General features: G+C 44.6%; 1 protein-coding gene across 5 annotated transcripts in view; it reads right to left on the reverse strand.

Moving 5' to 3' along the window:
- The window catches only part of ZNF521 (zinc finger protein 521), a 498,777-nt gene that overhangs the window by 412,049 nt on the left and 73,372 nt on the right, over nt 1-13,356 (reverse strand). Inside the window, exon 1 of one of the 5 annotated variants that reach the window (XM_077270379.1) lies at nt 1,775-1,895. The exons of the other annotated variants lie outside the window; for them this stretch is intronic. The gene's annotated coding sequence lies outside the window, so the exon portion shown is untranslated. Of the gene's footprint in view, nt 1-1,774; nt 1,896-13,356 lie in introns of those variants that run through there. 5 annotated transcript variants of the gene reach the window in all.

A 13,356-nucleotide genomic window follows, 5' to 3' on the forward strand; every position in this document is an offset into this window, starting at 1 on the left:
TGTATTAGTGTGCGACATCAGCCACCTTAGCTGTAAACAGCTGATTCATAGGGATGTTGGGTGTGGGAACACAGCCGATCTGATATGAATAACCCATCCCATTGAAAGGTAATCAATATCTAAGTAGTGGACAGCCCCCTTCATCTGGTGCTTTACACATGTTGTTGAACAAACAAGAAAAGGATCTGATAAAAATTGAAATCTAACTCTATGTATATATGAGAATATTTGTTTGATTTTTTTATTACATGCTGTCGTATCATTTCTATTATCATTTTAAGTCTAGATTTTTTTTGTCCACCTTAATTTTCAGTTATGTATACTTTTCATGACTTTTGTTCATGCTACCAAATATCAAAACAAAAAAGGAAAGTGATTTTACAAATAATCTTGATTGTATATGTAATGCTACGTAAGTTATTATGTCATTTAATTTATGTTTTTGATATACAGTATGTTGTTTTTCTACATATTGATACCTCCTCTAGTGTCTGATGAAGGTTCTCAAAATTGCCTCAAAATAAAATCTGAATAATTTTTCACTTTGGAGTGCCAAGTACCTTAATTTTTTTATTGTGTCGAAAGTGTAACCCTTCTTGAGTACCCCTGCTCACAGGAGTTCTGTATATACATTATACCTATGTATCTACCATTATGTGAGTAAGCACTTGTGCATATGGCTGCATTTTCGGGTCAAACTCGGACCAATGTTATTCCATGGACAGCGCAAATGTGCGATTTTTTCCTCGGCCAGAAAAAAGCATGGGCAGCATGCTCAAACTGGATCAGATTATCAGACTGCACTCAGCCATGTAAATCAATGAGTCAGTGAAAAAAAAATAAGACTGCACTCAGAAGACATCTTCTCCGCATTCAAGAAAATCAGATCACACTGTGATCATACTCTCATAAGAATGTGATTGCATAATCAGCCAGATTCTCTCAGATGAGAGAAAATACTGTTGTGTGATCCTATTGCAGCCTAAAGTGCACATACACACACTTTGTTACTCCATGGTTACAGATTTAAAACTGTGCAAAAAAGCTACCTCCCAGAATGCAAGAAACTAACCTGCCTTGTTACACTGGCAGAAACTTGTCCTAGAATGTTAATATGGCAGGAGCCAGTGAGCATGTGCAATAGGAAGCTCCGCTGCTGAGACCTGGAGTTTGACAGTACATGGTATAGATTAACCATGGAGCTTCGTACAGCACATGCTGTCAGGCTGTCACAGGGTTCTGTCAGTGTAACAAGGCAACAACCATGTTAATGTATAATAATTACCTCCCTAGACAAAAAGAGAAACTTATTAACTACAGGTATTTAGGAATTTATTCATAATAACGTTTTTCATCTCTCTCTTTTTTTCTCTTCTTTCCTTTTTTAACAATACTTTACAAACAATTCTACAAGCTGAAAACATTTTGGGGCAAGCAGTCATGCGTTTTCAATGGCGAATAGTGGAGAACGCTGCTGTCAGACAACTATGGCAGTGCTTTATATTTAAAAAAAAAAAAAAAAAAGATTGTGAGTATAGATTTAAACATCAGCAGTTGAGTCGGGAGTAGAGCCTTTATCTACATTAGATGGTTGGCCGATCCCAACAAAATAGTTGTGTTTGGCCCACTTTAATCTACTGCGTTTCGGGCCCTATTACATTTCTTCATACATCATGTGGGAACAACAAAAGAAAATAACTTCAAGAAATCCCTTAAGAAATGACCTTATTTTACAAAAGAAAGAACACTTATGTCATTATAACATGTGACTTACATAGAGGAGAAAATGGTAGTTTAACTGTAGTTTTATTTCTCTCCTCCAACAGATATGGGTCACAGGTTTTCCCACCTGACACCAGTGCAATACAACACAGTGTTTTGTTCCTTCAGCCACAGAGCTTGATTGAAGGGAGGAAAACTATATACAGCTGCATGGCAGCGGGGGGCAATAAATAATGAAGTGCCGTGAGCACCTGACTAGCCTTGAGATGTTTCAATGTTGCACCTTATGTAAAAAGGCCTTGATATTCCAAATGCTCAAAGATTAATTATTTTTTTTCCTCCGTTATATTAGGGTGAAAAGGAGATACAATAAAGGAATTGTCAACCATGATATAGAACTGAAAGGCAAAAGTGAAAATCTACCTGGAGTAAAAACAAGTTCTAAAGCCCCATAAATATCAAAGTCTATGATAATTTCTCCTCCTCCAGATCTAAAAACAATGGATGCAGTTTTAATTCCAATACAAACCTAAAATGGGTTATGTGGTTAAGACCACCTATTTTCTAATACCACATTAATGCATATCTAGAGTTGCACATAGTGACTTGCACCCTGATACTAGCAGTATATTGCTTAGGCTTCTTTCACACTTCAGTTATTTGGCGTCAGTCACTTCCGACATAGTGACGGATCGACGGATCCGTCACAATTGTTGAGAAAACGGTTCCAACGGATCCGTTTTTTTGACGGATCCGTTACTTGGGGGTTGTCTGGGAAAAGCATCTACTTTTTGGAGCATGCGCAATTGAAAAACGGATTGGGGCGACAGATCCGCCGAAATGACGGTCGCGACGGATCCGTCGCCCATATGCGGCCATTCTATGGAATGACGGACGCGACGGATCCGCTGCAAACCGTCATTTCGGCGTTGACAAAAAACGTTTCAATGTCCGTCTATATCTAGACAACGTCCGCCAAATTTCGACGGATCCGTCGCATGACGGATGGAACTGATGACCATCCGTCACAATCCGTCGCCAATGCAAGTCTATGGGAAAATAACGGATCCGCCAAAAAAAAATGACGGATCCGTTATTTGAGGAAACTGGCGGTTTTAGACTGACGCCAAAAAACTGAAGTGTGAAAGAGGCCTTAGTGGATGTCTTGTGGTCACTTTGAGTCCTAGTAGTTATAAGTGGTGGTCTCCCGTCAACTACCCTGCAGCTGATGGACTTCCTATACTAAGAAAGGGCTGTTGTGGGGCGACACTCTAAATTATAAATATCAAGGACACCAGAGCATGCGCACATAATAGGGAGGACCTCATCACTAGGAGTGGTACATTGGTAGGTAAAGTGGATTTGTAAAAACTGCAAACATAGTAATCCCTGACATACATGTGCATGGGTGAGTGTACAGGGTGTGTGTGTATGGAGCAGGTTTAGGAGCTGAGGCTGCTCTGTACAACCAACTCTGATCATTGATATTCACCATTTCTGCTGTCAATCACTTTAAATTATTCCTTACTCATTATTCCGAGCTTAAGGGTATGTGCATACGTCAGGATTTCTTGCAGAAATTTCCTGAAAAAAAACGGAAATTTTCTGCAAGAAATCCGCTTTTTTTTTTTGCGTTTTTTTCCCATTTTTTTCGCTTTTTTTTAGCATTTTGCAAGCAAAATTAGCTTGCAGAATGCTAAAGTTTTCCAAGTGATCTGTAGCATCGCTTGGAAAACTGACTGACAGGTTGGTCACACTTGTCAAACATAGTGTTTGACAAGTGTGACCAACTTTTTACTATAGATGCAGCCTATGCAGCATCAATAGTAAAAGATAGAATGTTTAAAAATAATAAAAAAAATTAAAAAAATGGTTATACTCACCTGCAGACAGCTGATCTCCTCAGCGGCGTCCGTTCCTATAGATGGTGCGTGCAGAACCTTCGGTGACGTCACGGTCACGTGAGCGGTCACATGAGCGGTCACGTGACCAATCACAAGACCGCGACGTCATCGCAGGTCCTTCACACAGAGCATCTATAGGAACGGAAGAGAGAACATGCAGCGCTGAGAGGCGGAAACACTCCGGGGGCCATCAGAGGGTGAGTATATCACTATTTTTTATTTTAATTCTTTTTTTTACCAATTATATGGTGCCCAGTCCGTGGAGGAGAGTCTCCTCTCCTCCACCCTGGGTACCAACCGCACATGATCCGCTTACTTCCCGCATGGTGCGCATAGCCCCGTGCGGGAAGTAAGCAGATCAATGCACTCCTAGGTGTGCGGAATCCCCGCAATTCCGCATTTTTAATGAACATGTTGCTTTTTTTCCGCGATGCGATTTTTTCACGGAAAAAAATGCAACATTTGCACAGGAAATGCGGAATACACTTAAAATAATGGGAGGCATATGTAAGCGTTTTTTTCGCGTTTTTTATCACGTTTTTATAGCGAAAAAACTCGAAAAAAACGCGAAAAATACTGAACGTGTGCACATGGCCTTAATGTTACAGAATTCCAGGATTGCAGATGTTATATCATGGCAGACAAAGGTCAACTGAAGGCCTTGTCACCAACATCTTAGTAAGTCCATGAAGGCAGCCACGAAGTGGTCTTCATGAGAGATTGTGATTTTTAGTATACTTTGCAATATTGAGGTATTGCAGTATATAGTACAATCAATCGGAGGTTCAAGGACCCAGTTGAGGGCTAAAATCATCACTTAATTATAATTAAAAAATAAGTTTTTAATACCGTATATACTCGAGTATAAGCCGACCCGAGTATAAGCCGACCCCCCTAATTTTGCCACAAAAAACTGGGAAAACTTATTGACTCGAGTATAAGCCTAGGGTGGAAAATGCAACAGCTACCGGTGAATTTCAAAAATAAAAATAGATGCTCCATACTGTTCATTATGGCCCCATAGCTGTGCCATATAGTGCTCTGCACCATTATTGCCCCATAGCTGTGCCATATAGTGCTCTGCACCATTATTGCCCCATAGCTGTGCCATACAGTGCTCTGCACCATTACTGCCCCATAGCTGTGCCATATAGTGCTCTGCACCATTATTGCCCTATAGCTGTGCCATACAGTGCTCTGCACCATTACTGCCCCATAGCTGTGCCATATAGTGCTCTGCACCATTACTGCCCCATAGCTGTGCCATATAGTGCTCTGCACCATTACCGCCCCATAGCTGTGCCATATAGTGCTCTGCACCATTACTGCCCCATAGCTGTGCCATATAGTGCTCTGCACCATTACTGCCCCATAGCTGTGCCATATAGTGCTCTGCACCATTACTGCCCCATAGCTGTGCCATATAGTGCTCTGCACCGTTACCCCATAGCTGTGCCATACAGTGCTCTGCACCATTGCCCCATAGCTCTGCCATATAGTGCTCTGCACCATTACTGCCCCATAGCTGTGCCATACAGTGCTCTGCACCATTACCGCCCCATAGCTGTGCCATATAGTGCTCTGCACCATTACCGCCCCATAGCTGTGCCATATAGTGCTCTGCACCATTACTGCCCCATAGCTGTGCCATATAGTGCTCTGCACCATTATTGCCCCATAGCTGTGCCATATAGTGCTCTGCACCATTATTGCCCCATAGCTGTGCCATATAGTGCTCTGCACCATTACTGCCCCATAGCTGTGCCATATAGTGCTCTGCACCATTACTGCCCCATAGCTGTGCCATATAGTGCTCTGCACCATTATTGCCCCATAGCTGTGCCATATAGTGCTCTGCACCGTTACCCCATAGCTGTGCCATACAGTGCTCTGCACCATTGCCCCATAGCTCTGCCATATAGTGCTCTGCACCGTCCATTATTGCCCCATAGCTGTGCCATATAGTGCTCTGCACCATTACTGCCCCATAGCTGTGCCATATAGTGCTCTGCACCGTTACCCCATAGCTGTGCCATACAGTGCTCTGCACCATTGCCCCATAGCTCTGCCATATAGTGCTCTGCACCGTCCATTATTGCCCCATAGCTGTGCTGCTGCTGCTGCAATAAAAATAATAAAACACATACTCACCTGTCTTGCTTGCAGCTCCTCGGCGCCATCTTCCCGGCGTCTCCCTGCACTGACTGATCAGGCAGAGGGCGGCGCGCACACTATATGCGTCATCGCGCTCTCTGACCTGCACAGTCAGTGAGGAGAGAGAGACTCCAGGAAGATGGAGACAGCGCCCGGCGTGTGGAACCAGGACAGGTGAATATGACATACTTACCTGCTCCCGGCGTCCCGCTCCTTCCCGCTGCCTGTGTTCGGTGCCGCAGCCTCTTCCTCTGTCAGCGGTCACCGGCACCGCTTCATTAGAGAAATGAATAGGCGGCTCCGCCCCTATGGGAGGTGGAGCAGCCTATTCATTTCTCTAATGAGCGGTCCCACGTGACCGCTGTACAGGGGAAGAGGCTGCTGCACCCGGAGACCGTGGGACGGGCAGGGGGAGTGACAGGATCGCCGGGACTAGGTAAGTATGCCTCAGCGCCCTCTCCCCCTCACCCGCCGACCCTGCCACAGACCGTGACTCGAGTATAAGCCGAGGGGGCACTTTCAGCCCAAAAATTTGGGCTGAAAATCTCGGCTTATACTCGAGTATATACGGTATTTAAAAAACATTCAAAACATTGACTTTCCCCATCTAGAATCAATGGAAAAACAAACATTTTGTTGTGCTATATCCATAAAAATCTCATCTATGAAAATATAAAATAATTAACCCCTTAGTCCCATATGACGTACTATCCCGTCAAGGTGACCTGGGACTTAATTCCCAGTGACGGGATAGTACGTCATATGCGATCGGCCGCGCTCACGGGGGGAGCGCGGCCGATCGCGGCCGGGTGTCAGCTGACTATCGCAGATGACATGCGGCACTATGTGCCAGGAGCGGTCACGGACTGCCCCGGCACATTAACCCCTTCATGACCCAGCCTATTTTGGCCTTAATGACCTTGCCATTTTTTGCAATTCTGACCAGTGTCCCTTTATGAGGTAATAACTCAGGAACGCTTCAACGGATCCTTGCGGTTCTGAGATTGTTTTTTCGTGACATATTGGGCTTCATGTTAGTGGTAAATTTAGGTCGATAATTTCTGAGTTTATTTGTGAAAAAAACGGAAATTTGGCGAAAAATTTGAAAATTTTGCAATTTTCACATTTTGAATTTTTATTCTGTTAAACCAGAGAGTTATGTGACACAAAATAGTTAATAAATAACATTTCCCACATGTCTACTTTACATCAGCACAATTTTGGAAACAAATTTTTTTTTTGCTAGGAAGTTATAAGGGTTAAAATTTGACCAGTGATTTCTCATTTTTACAACAAAATTTACAAAACCATTTTTTTTAGGGACCACCTCACATTTGAAGTCAGTTTGAGGGTTCTATATGGCTGAAAATACCCAAAAGTGACACCATTCTAAAAACTGCACCCCTCAAGGTGCTCCAAACCACATTCAAGAAGTTTATTAACCCTTCAGGTGTTTCACAGCAGCAGAAGCAACATGCAGGGGAAAAATTAACATTTAACTTTTTAGTCACAAAAATGATCTTTTCGCAACAATTTTTTTATTTTCCCAAGGGTAAAAGGAGAAACTGGACCACGAATGTTGTTGTCCAATTTGTCCTGAGTACGCTGATACCTCATATGTGGGGGTAAACCACTGTTTGGGCGCACGGCAGGGCTCGGAAGGGAAGGAGCGCCATTTGACTTTTTGAATGAAAAACTGGCTCCAATCTTTAGCGGACACCATGTCCCGTTTGGAGAGCCCCCGTGTGCCTAAACATTGGAGCTCCCCCACAAGTGACCCCATTTTGGAAACTAGACCCCCCAAGGAACTTATCTAGAAGCATAGTGAGCACTTTAAACCCCCATGTGCTTCACAAATTAATCCGTAAAAATGAAAAAGTACTTTTTTTTCACACAAAATTTCTTTTAGCCTCAATTTTTTCATTTTCACATGGGCAACAGGATAAAATGGATCCTAAAATTGGTTGGGCAATTTCTCCTGAGTACGCCAATACCTCATATGTGGGGGTAAACTACTGTTTGGGCACATGATAAGGCTCGGAAGGGAAGGAGCGCCATTTGACTTTTTGAATGAAAAATTATCTCCATAGTTAGCGGACACCATGTCAGGTTTGGAGAGGCCCTGTGTGCCTAAACATTGGAGCTCCCCTACAAGTGACCCCATTTTGGAAACTAGACCCCCCAAGAAACTAATCTAGATGCATAGTGAGCACTTAAAACCCCCAGGTGCTTCACAGAAGTTTATAACGCAGAGCCATGAAAATAAAAAAATTATTTTTCTTTCCTCAAAAATGATTTTTAGCCCGGAGTTTTTTATTTTCCCAAGGATAATAGGAGAAATTGGACACCAAATGTTGTTGTCCAGTTTGTCCTGAGTACGATGATACCCCATATGTGGGGGTAAACCACTGTTTGGGTGCACGGCAGGGCTCGGAAGGGAAGGCACGCCATTTGGCTTTTTGAATGGAAAATTAGCTTCAATCATTAGCGGACACCATGTTGCGTTTGGAGATCCACTGTGTGCCTAAACATTGGAGCTCCTGCACAAGTGACCCCATTTTGGAAACTAGACCTCCCAAGGAACTAATCTAGATGTGTGGTGAGCACTTTGAACCCCCAAGTGCTTCACAGAAGTTTATAACGCAGAGCCGTGAAAATAATAAATGTGTTTCCTTTCCTCAAAAATATTTTTTTAGCCCAGAATTTTTTATTTTTGCAAGGGTAACAGGAGAAATTGGACCCCAAAAGTTGTTGTCCAGTTTCTCCTGAGTACGCTGATACCCCATATGTGGGGGTAAACCACTGTTTGGGCACATGCCGGGGCTCGGAAGGGAAGTAGTGACGATTTGGAATGCAGACTTTGATGGAATGGTCTGCGGGAATCATGTTACGTTTGCAGAGCCCCTGATGTGCCTAAACAGTAGAAACCCCCCACAAGTGACCCCATTTTGGAAACTAGATTCCCCAAGGAACTTAACTAGATGTGTGGTGAGCACGTTCAACCCCCAAGTGCTTAAAAATCATTTTTCTTTCCTCAAAAAAGATGTTTTAGCAAGCAATTGTTTATTTTCACAAGGGTAACAGGAGAAATTGGACCCCAATATTTGTTGCCCAGTTTGCTGTGAGTACGCTGATACCTCATATGTGGGGGTAAACCACTGTTTGGGCGCACGTCAGGGCTCGGAAGGGAAGTAGTGACATTTGAAATGCAGACTTTGATGGAATGGTCTGCGGGCGTCACATTGCATTTGCAGAGCCCCTGATGTGCCTAAACAGTAGAAACCCCCCTAAGTGACCCCATTTTGGAAACTAGACCCCCCAAAGAACTTATCTAGATGTGTGGTGAGCACGTTCAACCCCCAAGTGCTACACAGAAGTTTACAACGCAGAGCCGTGAAAATAAAAAATCATTTTTCTTTCCTCAAAAAAGATGTTTTAGCAAGCAATTGTTTATTTTCACAAGGGTAACAGGAGAAATTGGACCCCAATATTTGTTGCCCAGTTTGCTGTGAGTACGCTGATACCTCATATGTGGGGGTAAACCACTGTTTGGGCGCACGTCAGGGCTCGGAAGGGAAGTAGTGACATTTGAAATGCAGACTTGATGGAATGGTCTGCGGGCGTCACGTTGCATTTGCAGAGCCCCTGATGTGCCTAAACAGTAGAAACACCCCACAAGTGACCCCATTTTGGAAACTAGACCCCAAAAGGATCTTATCTAGATGTGTGGTGAGCACTTTCAACCCCCAAGTGCTTCACATAAGTTTATAACGTAGAGCCATGAAAATAAAAAATAATTGTTCTTTCCTCAAAAATTATGTTTTAGCAAGTAATTTTTTATTTTTGCAAGGGTAACAGGAGAAATTGGACCCCAATAGTTGTTGCCCAGTTTGTCCTGAGTACGCTGGTATCCCATATGTGGGGGTAAACCACTGTTTGGGCGCACGTCGGGGCTTGGAAGGGAGGGCTGTTATGACCCCAATGGCAGGGGGTCTCAGAAATAGTAACCAAGTCTGCAAACAGAAAAACCAGCTCATAGGGCAGTGGTAACTGGGCTGACCATATATCTAATCCTAGCACCACAAATAACAGCAGCCGGGGAACGTGCCTACGTTGATTCTAGACGTCTCGCGCCAGCCGGAGAACTAACTAACCCTAGAAGGGAAAAGAAAGACCTTTCTTGCCTCCAGAGAAAAAGACCCCAAAAGTTGGATACAAGCCCCCAACAAATAATAACGGTGAGGTAAGAGGAAAAGACAAACGTAAGAATGAGCTAGGTATTTAGCAAAGAGAGGCCCACTAGCTAATAGCAGAATATAGTAAGATAACTTATATGGTCAGCAAAAACCCTATCAAAAATATCCACGCTGGAAATTCAAGAACCCCCGAACCGTCTAACGGCCCGGGGGGAGAACACCAGCCCCCTAGAGCTTCCAGCAAGGTCAGGAATCACATTTAGTACAAGCTGGACAAAAATGAGAGCAAGCAAATAACTGAAAAAACAAAGAAGCAAGACTTAGCTTAATTTTGCACGAACCAGGACCAGCAGATAGGAGCAAACAAAAAGGATCTGATTACAACGATGCCAGGCACTGGACTAAGGATCCATGAGGTTTATATAGCAACACCCCTGGACTAACGACCCAGGTGGGTGCAAACTGAGGGAAGAAAATCCCAGAGTCATATCACTAGTAACCACCAGAGGGAGCCAAAAAGTCTAATTCACAACAGTACCCCCCCCTTAAGGAGGGGTCACCGAACCCTCACTATGACCACCAGGGCGATCAGGATGAGCAGCGTGAAAGGCACGAACTAAATCGGCCGCATGCACATCAGAGGCAACCACCCAGGAATTATCCTCCTGACCATAGCCCTTCCACTTGACCAGATACTGAAGCCTCCGTCTGGAGAGACGAGAATCCAAGATCTTCTCCACCACGTACTCCAACTCGCCCTCAACCAACACCGGAGCAGGAGGCTCAACAGAAGGAACCACCGGCACAACGTAGCGCCGCAACAAGGACCTATGGAACACGTTGTGAATGGCAAACGACACCGGAAGATCCAAGCGAAAGGAAACTGGATTAAGGATTTCCAATATCTTGTAAGGACCGATGAAGCGAGGCTTAAATTTAGGAGAGGAGACCTTCATAGGAACAAATCGAGAAGACAGCCATACCAAATCCCCAACACGAAGTCGGGGACCCACACCGCGGCGGCGGTTGGCAAAACGCTGAGCCTTCTCCTGTGACAACTTCAAGTTGTCCACCACATGATTCCAGATCTGCTGCAACCTATCCACCACGGAATCCACCCCAGGACAGTCAGAAGGCTCCACATGTCCCGAGGAAAAACGAGGATGGAAACCAGAGTTGCAGAAAAATGGCGAAACCAAAGTAGCGGAACTAGCCCGATTATTAAGGGCAAACTCAGCCAACGGCAAGAAGGTCACCCAATCATCCTGATCTGCCGAAACAAAACACCTCAAATAAGCCTCCAGAGTCTGATTAGTTCGCTGCGTTTGTCCATTAGTCTGAGGATGAAAGGCAGACGAGAACGACAAATCAATCCTTAGCACAAAAGGATCGCCAGAACCTGGAAACAAACTGGGATCCTCTGTCAGACACAATATTCTCAGGAATGCCGTGTAAACGAACCACATTCTGAAAGAACACAGGAACCAGATCGGAAGAGGAAGGGAGCTTAGGCAAAGCCACCAAATGGACCATTTTAGAAAAGCGATCACATACCACCCAGATGACAGACATGCCCTGAGACACCGGGAGATCAGAAATGAAATCCATGGAAATGTGTGTCCAAGGCCTCTTCGGGACAGGCAAGGGCAAGAGCAACCCGCTGGCACGAGAACAGCAAGGCTTAGCTCGAGCACAAGTCCCACAGGACTGCACAAATGACCGCACATCCCGTGACAAGGAAGGCCACCAAAAGGACCTAGCCACCAGATCTCTGGTGCCAAAAATTCCCGGATGACCTGCCAACACCGAGGAATGAACCTCAGAAATGACTCTGCTGGTCCACTTATCAGGAACAAATAGTCTGTCAGGTGGACAAGAGTCAGGTCTACCAGCCTGAAATCTCTGCAACACGCGTCGCAAATCAGGAGAAATGGCTGACAAGATAACTCCCTCTTTAAGAATACCAACAGGTTCTGCGACTCCAGGAGAGTCAGGCACAAAGCTCCTTGAAAGAGCATCAGCCTTCACATTCTTTGAACCTGGTAAATACGAGACAACAAAGTCAAAACGGGAGAAAAACAATGACCAGCGGGCCTGTCTAGGATTCAGGCGTTTAGCAGACTCGAGATACATCAAATTTTTGTGATCAGTCAAGACCACCACACGATGCTTAGCACCTTCGAGCCAATGACGCCACTCCTCAAATGCCCACTTCATGGCCAGCAACTCCCGATTGCCAACATCATAATTCCGCTCAGCAGGCGAAAACTTCCTAGAGAAGAAAGCACATGGTCTCATTACCGAGCAACCAGGGCCTCTCTGAGACAACACGGCCCCTGCCCCAATCTCCGAAGCATCCACTTCAACCTGAAAGGGAAGTGAGACATCAGGCTGGCACAAAACAGGCGCTGAAGTAAACCGGCGCTTCAACTCTTGGAACGCCTCCACGGCTGCAGGAGCCCAGTTAGCAACATCAGAACCTTTCTTGGTCATATCCGTCAAAGGTTTAACAACGCTAGAAAAATTAGCGATAAAACGACGGTAGAAGTTAGCAAAACCCAAGAACTTCTGAAGACTCTTAACTGACGTGGGTTGAGTCCAATCATGAATAGCTCGGACCTTGACTGTGTCCATCTCCACAGCAGAAGGGGAAAAAATAAACCCCAAAAAGGGAACCTTCTGTACTCCAAAGAGACACTTTGAGCCCTTAACAAACAACGCGTTCTCACGCAAAACCTGAAACACCATCCTGACTTGCTCCACATGTGAGTCCCAATCTTCAGAGAAAACCAGAATATCATCCAGATAAACAATCATAAATTTTTCCAGATACTTCCGGAAAATGTCATGCATAAAGGACTGAAACACTGAGGGAGCATTAGAGAGCCCAAAAGGCATCACCAAGTACTCAAAATGACCTTCGGGCATATTAAATGCAGTCTTCCATTCATCTCCTTGCTTAATGCGCACAAGATTGTACGCACCGCGTAGATCTATCTTGGTGAACCACTTGGCACCTTTAATCCGGGCGAACAAGTCCGACAACAGAGGCAAAGGATACTGAAATTTAACAGTGATTTTATTCAGAAGACGATAGTCAATACAAGGTCTCAAAGATCCGTCCTTCTTGGCCACAAAAAAGAATCCCGCACCAAGAGGGGAAGAGGATGGACGGATATACCCCTTCTCCAGGGACTCCTTGATATACGAACGCATTGCGGCATGCTCAGGTACAGACAGATTAAATAATCTACCCTTAGGAAATTTACTACCTGGAATCAAATCTATGGCGCAGTCACAGTCCCTATGAGGAGGCAGAGCACTGGATCTGGACTCGCTGAATACATCCTGATAATCAGACAAATACTCAGGAACTTCCG

This window comes from Ranitomeya variabilis, chromosome 6, assembly GCF_051348905.1.
Source record: "Ranitomeya variabilis isolate aRanVar5 chromosome 6, aRanVar5.hap1, whole genome shotgun sequence".
NCBI lineage: Eukaryota > Metazoa > Chordata > Amphibia > Anura > Dendrobatidae > Ranitomeya > Ranitomeya variabilis.